Source organism: Monodelphis domestica, chromosome 4 (assembly GCF_027887165.1).
Source record: "Monodelphis domestica isolate mMonDom1 chromosome 4, mMonDom1.pri, whole genome shotgun sequence".
NCBI classification, from domain to species: Eukaryota; Metazoa; Chordata; class Mammalia; order Didelphimorphia; family Didelphidae; genus Monodelphis; species Monodelphis domestica.
In genome coordinates, this window is record NC_077230.1 from 91,389,257 (window position 1) to 91,399,417 (window position 10,161).

Below are 10,161 nucleotides of genomic sequence, written 5' to 3' on the forward strand. Positions count from 1 at the left end.
AGGCCTGGAAACCCTCTCCTCCTTTCAAGATATCTTCCCAAACTGATACCTTAACAGACCATTTGAACCTCAGAATACTTTGTCCTCTCCTCTTACATCACTTTTATATTTGAAAGCTCCTGCCTCTTGGACTCCCCCTCTTCTATTGCCCTTACCAATCAGATAATACCTCTTCTCCCCTCATTTTCTCAGAAGATCCCATTCCTCTTCTATAACCTCTTTCGCCTTTCTGACATCACTTGTTGAACTGAGAAGCTAGCATGGCATAATGGGAGGAACATTGATTAGAGGTAGTTAGGATGAAGTGCTGATCCCAGAGTCAGGAAAATGCCAGTTCAGACAGCTTAATAGCTGTGTGACCCTGGGCAAGTCACTTACTCTCTGCTTTAACTTCCTCAACTATTTTTCAAACAATTCTTGTGAGGATCCAATGAGGCAGTATTTGAGAGCTACTAGTACTACTAGGATTACTATTATGACTACTACTGCTAGCAGATGCTACCTCCTTAACTTCTATATAAATTATTTTTATATATCTGTATATCTACAAAACATTTGGTTCTGGGGGAAATACAGACGAAGGGGGAGGAGATCCTATCTGATACACAAAGGTGAGAGAAGAGTGGATGACCAGGAGGGAGTGGCTTTCAAACATAAAAGCAATGTTAGATGAGGGAGAGATGCCAAGGTGTGAATGGTGCAGTAAAGTAGCAACTTTGGAAGGTATCCAAGAAGAGCAAAGGGCTTCTAAAGGAGGAAGGGGGAAGATTAGGAGGAGAAATGGTATCTGATTGATAAAGAAAGAAGGTGCTGAGAAAAACCTCGAGGGATAGAATAAAAGGTTTTGAATAGTTCTATCAAATTGGAGTCTATTAAATTAGGACTAACAGGTTGAGATTTTATAACCATACTCAGAAAAGGATGTAGTATTAAATTGGGCAAGATACTTTGTCACATTTGCCTCATCCGTGAAAAATGAAGGCATTAGCCTTGACCCCTATACTCCACAGAGCTCAGAGACATAGTAGAAGACTCATGTGTATAGAACTGTTTATAGCACCATTTTTTATTGTAGCAAAAAACTAGAAACAAAGTTAGTGTCCAATTGGGAAATAGCTGAACAAACCATGGCATGTGAATGGAAGGGAATGCCTTCCAAACACAAGAAACGATGAATATAAAGAGTTCAGAGAAACTTGGAAAGACTTGCATGAACTGATGAAAAGATGAGCCAAAACAGAATTTATACACAATAACCACAATAATGCAAAAGGAAATGCCTTGGTAAGACTTCAGAACTATGATGAAGGGGAATCCAAACAGGGCAATTTTGCTACTCCCTTATTAATATTATTATTATTAGGCATAATGTTATTTATATCATTAATTATTCAAATTTTAATAATCATATTATTTTAATAATTTTATTTTAAAATTGTTTTATTGAAATAATTTATTATCATTAATATGCATTTTAAAAATAAGTATTCTGTCCCCAAAGTTATAATACTTCCATTATGGCTTCAAGGATTTCAATACTTTTGTGTTCTTTGTATATTAGAACATTTGTATTTACTAATGATTAAGCTCATGATAAAAAATAAATTTAAGAATAAAGGTATTAGACTAGATGACCTCCAAGGTACAATCTAGGTCTATGATTCTGTTGAAGCAAAACTACAGCGCACCCTTCCCTCAGTGAGAACCAGGTAAGACGAGTCTAGATTGCCCCTACCAAGAGAAACAAACAAGAGCACTGAACATGGAGCTTGCCTTCCTCTTTTATCACGAGTAGCTGGGCTACCTTAAACACGCCACTTCCCTTCTCTAAACCTGCTCATTTCCTGATGAAAGGAAGCTGAATCAGCTCCTTATAACTGATCTCCCATGAGAATGGAAGGGATGAAGCTGGGGTTGAGAAGCCAGGGGAGGGCTAGAAAGGTAGGGTGGGGCAGGGCATCCAGAGCCATGAACACCACCCGACTCCTTGTGACCCCTGGACCATAGATGTCATTTTTCTTCTCCAGTGAATCTAGCATTTGAACTCAGGTCTCCCTGACTCCAGGCCCAATGCTCTAACCAGTGAGTCACAGCTACCTGTTTTGTTTGTTTGTTTCTTTGCTTTTTAACGCTAGACAGAGTATTTTCTATTTGATCCTGGAGGGGACAGGGAGCCAGTGGAATTTATTGAATGGGGAGGGAGAAGCAGAAGGATATCAGATTAGGAAAATCACCCTGAGCGTTGAGTGGTAGTGAGAGAATATGGCAGAGTGGTCAACCAGCAGGCTATTGTCGAGTGCACACTGATGAGAGCCTACCTCAAGGCACTGGTGCCATCACAGGAGGGAGGTCACAAAGGAAAAATGGACAGGCTTTGACAACAGATTGGTTATAGGGGATGGGGAGTGAGAGTAGGAAGGAGGATAGGGCTAGCTCTATGGTAGTAACAGGGAAGTTTGGAAAGGGGAAGGGTTAGAGAAGATTAATGAATGAGTTCGGTTTGGGACTAGACATTCAGTTCAAGTAAGACTAAGTCAGGAGAGTTAGGGTTGGATAAGATTTAAAAACCATCAGCACAGAGATGATAATTGATTAGATCTATGAGAGCTGATGAGATTACCAAATGAAATAATACAGGGAGAGAAGAGGGCCCAGGAAGAACCTGCAGACACCCACTATTATCACACATCAAAAGATAAGAACAGGCAGTTCTCAGAGGAAGAAATCCAAGCTATAGTCATATTTGTAAATGGTCCCAATCATTTAATAACTAAAAGAAATGCAAATTAAAGTCATTTGAAAATTCTGCCTCACTCTCATCAGATTGGTAAAGATGGCAAAAGAGGAAAATGACAAATGTTCAAGGAACTTCAAGAAAACAGAACTTGCTGCAATTGTATATTGATCTAGTTACTCTGGTAAGCAATTGAGAATAATATATCTAAAAGGGCATTAAATCTGTGCATACTCTGATTCAACAATCCCTCTAACTAGAAAAAGCTCCTCTTTAAGCCTATACCCCAAGAAGGAAGAAATCATATCCACAAAAATATTTGTAGCAGCTTTTCTATTGTAAGAAATAACAAGAAATGAGAGAGGTGCTCATTAATTGGGGAATGTTTAAACAAATTATAGTATATGAGCAGACTACTACTGCATGTTGTACTATAAGAAATGATGAGATGGTTTCAGAAAAACCTGGAGGGATACAGAATGAAGCAGGAAGAATTAAGACAACATCTGCTGTAACTACCCTAAGGATAAACAAAGGCAACTAGGTGGTTCAATAGAGAGAGTGCTTAGCCTGGAGTCAAAAAGAAAATTCACATCTACCCTCAGACACCCACTAGCTGTATACTTCTGGGCAAGTCATTTAAACCTGCTGGCCTCCGTTTCCTAATCTGCAAAAGGAGCTGGAGAAAGAAATGGCAGACCACTGCAGTATCTTTGCCAAGAAAATCCCAAATGGGATCATGAAGAGTCAGATAAAACTGAAAAATGACTGAACAACAAAGATTGTAAACAACTATTAAAAACCCTTACATTGGTGTTCTGTGTACTGTGGGTACTTAATATTGGATCCAGTAGACAATAGGGAGGGTCTACAGATTTTTTGCACCTGGGAAGTAACATTATCAAAATAATACTTTAAGAAGACAAATCTTATACAGAAAGCATTGAAATGGGAATTTAGAGGCAAATTGAAAGCCCCTGCAGTCCTTGGAGCATAAAATGAACTAGGCATAATGTAAAGGGATCCTGAAATGGAGCAGTTATCTTGTGAATAGTGAGAAAAAGGGCAAATTCAAGGCATTTCAAAGGAAGAGAAGGCAGAACTTGATAAATGATTTGGCTCTAGGAAATTAAGGAGGCGGCAGTGGGCAACAGCAATAAAAATGGAGAAGCTGAGAGACAGAATTGTCATTTGGTTTGCTTATTTGAGGGAGATGATGGACCCATTTTTATACACTTTAGGTTTAATACCAAAAGAACAGTAGTACTGTCTTGGAGACAACTATAAATGTGGACCTTGGGTTTATGTGAAAAGGAGATGTAGATTTGGGTGTAAAGTTGCCAGGATCAATGACTTCTAAAGTTTTTGCAGCAAATTTTTCTGATCTGGATCTCATTTCCAAGATATATAAGGGAGAGTCCAAACTTATGAGAATAAAAGGCATTCCTCATTTGAGAAATGGTTGAAAGATATGAACAAGAAGTTCTCAAGGGAAGAAATTAAATCTATCTATAGCCTTGTGAAAAATTACTTCAAATCTCTAAAAATGAGAAAAATGCCAATTAAAGCAACCTCAAAGATTGCTACCTCATACCCATTAGAGCAAAGTTGGCAAAAAAGGAAAATTATAAATGCCAGAGGGGCTGCAGGAATACAGGGACACTTTTACACTTGGAGGAGAGGTGGATTAATACAGCTATTCCAGAAAACAATTTGGAATTCTGCCCCACAAGTTACTATAGTGTGCATATGCACATGTGTCTGATCCTTCAGAACTATACCAAGAAGTCTAATACTCCTCAAGAAAAAGTGGAAAAGGTCTTATATGTATAAGAATGTTCATAGTAGCTGTTTTGTGGTGACAAAGAAATGAGGTGCCCAACAGCCAGGAAATGATGGAACAAATTATCACATATAAATGTAGTAGAATACCATACTGCAGTAAGAAATCAGTTGCAGAGAAAACTGGGAAAACCTGTATGAGCTGAGGCAGAGTGTAGTGAGCAAAGTAACAACATTGCAAAAAAGACAATTTTGAAATACTTAAGCACTTTTATCAATACATTGATCAGATGTAAAAGACCAATAATAGAGTGTCTTCTCTTCAGGTGGTGCGATAGAGTGGTAGGCTTAGAATCAGGAAGTCTCAAGTTCAAATTCTGACTCAAACATTTGCAAGTTATGAGCAACTCACTTAACCCATTTGCCTCAGTTTCCTCATCTGTTGTTGTGAGGATCAAATCAAATAATAACTGTAAAGCACTTAGCACAGTATCTGGCACATAGTAAACATTATATAAATGCTAGCTATTAGTATACTTCTAGACAAAAAGGTGATAGACTATCTTGCAGAACAAGACACCCATTTATGGGTGCCAATACAGGAATGTTCTTCTTGATTTTGTTGCAGCACCCCCCCTTTCCCCTGGAGAGGGGTATTGGAAAATAAAAACAACTTGAAAAATGATAATTTCTCTGGGGGGAGGTACATGGAATGAGAAGGGCTGAACTCTTTGAGAACTAAGCCTTGAACAAACCACAGATAGCTGGAGTGCTTGAGGGAGAAAAGCCACAAAGGAGACAGAAGAGTCCTCAGAGGAGATTAATATGAGCTCACCTTTATCCTGTACTTTAAAGTTTGTCAACTTTTTGACATGTTTTCTCACTCAGGTTTCATATCCAACCAGCAATACAGGGACTATAATTGTCCCTATTTTACAGATGGGGAAATTAAAGCACAAAATAGTTAGCTGACATCATATTAAGTGTCTGAAAGGGGAATTTGAACTCTGGTTTTCTTGACTCCTAATCCTTTGCTCTATTTACTACCAAAATGGTAGAAGCTCCTGAAAGGAGGAAAAAAAGCTTATCAGTAAAGTCAAAAACTCCATAAAAGTCAAGGAAGATGGCACCTTAAGAAAAGGTTCCTCCAGTTGGGTGGGCTCAGGCCACTGGAGACCTTAAGGAAAAAAAGGGTCAATGGAGTGTGAAGGCATAAGATCACCAGATAATCAAGAAGGAATTCAGTTCAGGGGAAACTTCAGCAGCAAGTAACATTTAGAATTTTACTTCAAGCATTCAGAAATATTAAGTAAAGGTGACAGATATTACCACAGATGGAAATAAAAATGACTTGAGAGGTTAATTGACTGGCCCAGGGCCAAAGGAAATGCAGATGATAATACCAGGACTGTAACTCAGGTTTAGTTGTCCAGGGCTTGTTGAGGTGATACAGCAGATAGAATACTAGAGTCAAAAAGACCTCAATACAAATCTAGCAACACTTACTAGCTGTGTAATCCTGGGCAAGTCACTTAACCTGTTTCCTGATCTGTAAAATGGGGGGGGGGGGGCACAATAAAAGCACATATCAGGGTAGTTATGAGGATCAAATGACATATCTGTAAAGTACTTTGCATGTCTTAAATTATGTAAATGTGAGCTGTTCTTATTCTTATCATGAAAGTGGTTTGTTACTGTTCTCATGCTCCTTGAGTTAGGGTCTATATGTCATTTCCCTCTCAGTATAGGTGCAATCAGCAATTACATTTCTAGAGTATCATAGCAAAGGGAATATATGGGGTATTAGAGATGGTTGTAAGTAGCAAGACTGCCATGGAGAGATGGAGGGGTATGGGGGGTGTTCGTTTGTAAGGCAGGGTCAGGTAGAAACAAAGAAAGCCACGTATAGTCCTCTAAACACAACACTCTCTGCCTAGGCTCTTGCTCTACCCTTTTCTGTCCTTGAGACAGAAACCTGTTGCTTTGGATTCCTTGTGCTACTACTATCTGTCGTGTTTTCTCCTAGATCTTGATCTCTTAGTTTTGGATCCCAGCCTGGTAACATGACGCTGGCATCTAACTGTGTTCCCTTTCCTTGACAATTTAATTTGGCCTTCTTCATTAGATTGTATCCTGACTCTAAGAAACCATGCCAGTCACCCAACAGGAACCAAAACAAAATTATGTTGTACATATGATGTGGAAGATCCTGAGGCAGAGGAGGAAACTGTGAGATTAAGACCAAAAAGATAAGGCAGTTCCTGCCTTCCAAGATCTAATGGTCAAAGGAGACAAAATCTACAGAAGTGAAAAAATAGGAGAAATTCCCTCTTGGTAGTAACTGACCAATTGCCAAATGAAGATGAGTATTAACAAAATCAGTGGAGGAAGAAGTGACTGTTACAGGTTGTGGGAGTTTGAGATTTCAAAGAAGTTCACTTAAACAGGGTTTTTTTTTTTTTTTGATTAATGAATGTGGGAAAAAGGAATATCAGGCAGATGGATGAGAAAGCACCAAGAAAGTTCAGAGAACACAGGAAACAGTATGGTGTGACAGAAATAATGTCAAATATGGAATCAGAAAACCTGAGTTTGAGTCTTGGCTCTGCTACCAGTTATATGGGAGAAACCATTTCCCATAATGGCTAGAGACTGAGCCCAAGGAAAGAATGAAAAGACCTTCCTTCATTTGAGAAATTGAGGTACAGAGAGAAAATCTTGAGATAACCTCTTTCCTGAAATTGGATATTATTTATGAGATTTTGACTGCCATTTGAGAGATAAATTTTTGGACTATCTTTAGTTGGAAATGTCCTCAAATGCTGCTGAGGTGACTGGGGTTTTCTCACTAAAATACCAAAATGCCAATTTTCTTTTTATATTTTTAACAAATTACCAATAGTATCAATATCTGTCTGTTAAGAGGGGTTGATAGAGGGGAGTGGAAGTTTATGGGAAAGGATTTCTCTATTTAATGTTAGTGAAATAGGGTGGGACCTTATAGTGAATTAATGAAAAGGGATCATATGTTTGCTAATTTATGAGGAAATGGCAGAATATATTCTTTGAATGCCTTACAATCTAGCAAGAGAATAATATGAGTCAGGTTCCTAGTTGTTAGGTGGAGGTCTTGTGTTGGTTGTTAACTAGTGTAGTATACCATACAACCCACCCAAAACCCACAGATGCTACAAGATGACCCTAAAACCTACGTGATCTTGAGCAAATCATTTGACATTTCTGGACCTCAGCTTCTTCAAATGTAAAAAATAATTTTCTTTCCAGCTCTTGATCCTATAACATAATACATTGAGGGCAAGTTTATAGAAGAGAATATCCTAAAATAGGGCTGGAAATGTATAGCCCCTTCTCTGAACTTTGACAATCTATTAAGGCTACAGGCTCCTTTCTGCCAATGTGATGTATAGTCTTTTGGGGAAAGAAAATGTGGCATTGGTCCAAATATATACAATCAATTCTGGTCAAGATTTTGTAGATGAGCTATAAAAATAATCTCATATTGCCCCATCTCTCTCTGACATTGGTTGGGGTAATGCAAAAAGAGTTTAAACTTCTTTTACTATTAAACTGAACCAAATATGAAATCATGGACTATATTTATGTAGAGTATAAGGCTAGGCACTGGGAAAGATATACAATTAAGAAGTAGCCCTTGCCCTTATGGAACTTATTGAGTGAGAGCAAAGGAGGGTAGTCATGCTATGAGAATCAATTGAAAAGACTGGAGTTAGCCCATAGGAAACCTTAGAAAAGGAGTTAGCCCATAGGAAACCTTAGAAAAGGATCTAAGCTTAATCATTTGGCTCCAGAAAACAGACAATTAGGAGCAATAGATAAAAGTAGAAAAGCAAATCTGGCAAACGTAATGGATTGCCTCCAGGAATGGACCATAGCCATCTAAGTTTCTTTCAATTCTTATATTCTCAGATTGTGTGCCATTATTCCCTCTGTGTACCTAGAGAGATCAAAGTTGGTGCAGTGGGGTTTGAATCTGGATAGAAAAGGAAACTCAGCTAGGATTAGGTGATTACATTTTTTTTTTTATCAAAAACACAACACAAAACTTCAAATGTATACATACCTACCTCAACTGCATATTGTCTCTCAACTAATTATACAAAATGTAAAGTGCATTCAAGGGCAACATTATTTTAAACTTGAGATAGCCAATCAAACATTCCAGAAAAGGACCCTTCAACACTTTTAAATGAAGAATCCAATCTTTCTCCTATTATGAGGCTTAATGCAATTTAGGAGCTGTAGGACATAGAAGTGCCTTGAGGGCTGGGCCTATTTCATTTTTGTCTTTATATCTTGGTACCTACCCCAATACCTGGCACATTTACCTGCTAAGTAAATGCTTGTTGACCTGTAGATGGTATCCCAGGAAATCAGGTGGTTAGGATCATTAAAGAACAAAGGAGAGAGGAAAAAGCTTTGCTGAAAGAAGTCCCTCCCACCCCACATTCATACAATGTCATATGGTGGTTTATTTTTATTTCTTGCCTTGGAAACTGCTCTTAAAGACATAAAAGGAAATTCGCTTACAGCATCTATACTCAGTGAGAGCAAAAGCTTCTCAAAACATTTCAGAACTGGAGTAGGATTAGAAGAGCACCAAGTATGTGGATCAGTAAGGTCAGAGTTAATATTCTATGGTAGAAGTGTTAAGACATCATCACTGTCACAGTTGACAGTTTATATAGAGCTTTTCTCCACTGAACCTTAAGGAAACACTGTGAGGTAGGAACGAGTCACTTATTTTACAGATGAGGAAATTTAGACAAAGAAGCAAACCTATTTGCCTATGTTCACATAGGTCAAAGGTAGGATTTGAACCCAAATCTCTTTCCAGGATGAGAATTCCTTACTATACCATAAGAAAAATTCCTATGGGAAGGAGAGGGTGAAGGGGGTATACCAGATGGATCCCTTAGATTTGAAAAAGGACTGTCAGTTTTGAAAAAGCAATAAAATGCCTACTAGTAGGTACTGAACACGCATTCAATAATTTGTTCTTGTTTTTTTGTTTGTTTTTTGGAACAGGGCTATTATGGAAATGTTTTGCATGATTACACATCCAGTTGATCTCCTACTGCTTGCTCTCTCAAGGAGTGGAAGGAAATTTTAAACTCAATTTTTAAAAATGAAAGTTAAAAAATCTTAATGAAATCAGGAAATATTTAGTTCAACAAAAAAAAAATTTTAAGATAAAAAAATGACAAGTAATACTTGCTTTATCTAGGGCTGGCCAGTTTTAACACCTCTCTCTTTTAAATAGATAGAAAAGAAAGTTCAAAAGGAAGCACAATAGAATAAAATTTTAAAGTAATATATAGAATCATATGCTTTTTAAAAAGTAAGTAGTATGAAATGGAGATTCATGGTTTCATATTTGATCAAATCCTCTTGTGTCCTTACCGGATGTGTGTGGAAAGCCTCTTTTTTGGTGTGTTTTAAGTGAAATTTTAAAAAAGTAAATGAGTTGATTTAAAAAGTAAGTGAAGGCAAGGAAACCTAGTAAACACATTTGCTTTATCAGTTTAGAAGGATAAAGGAATGGAGAATGGTTGGGTTTCACACTTACCTTTCTTAAACAGGGATCCTATTTTCTTTCTGCCATC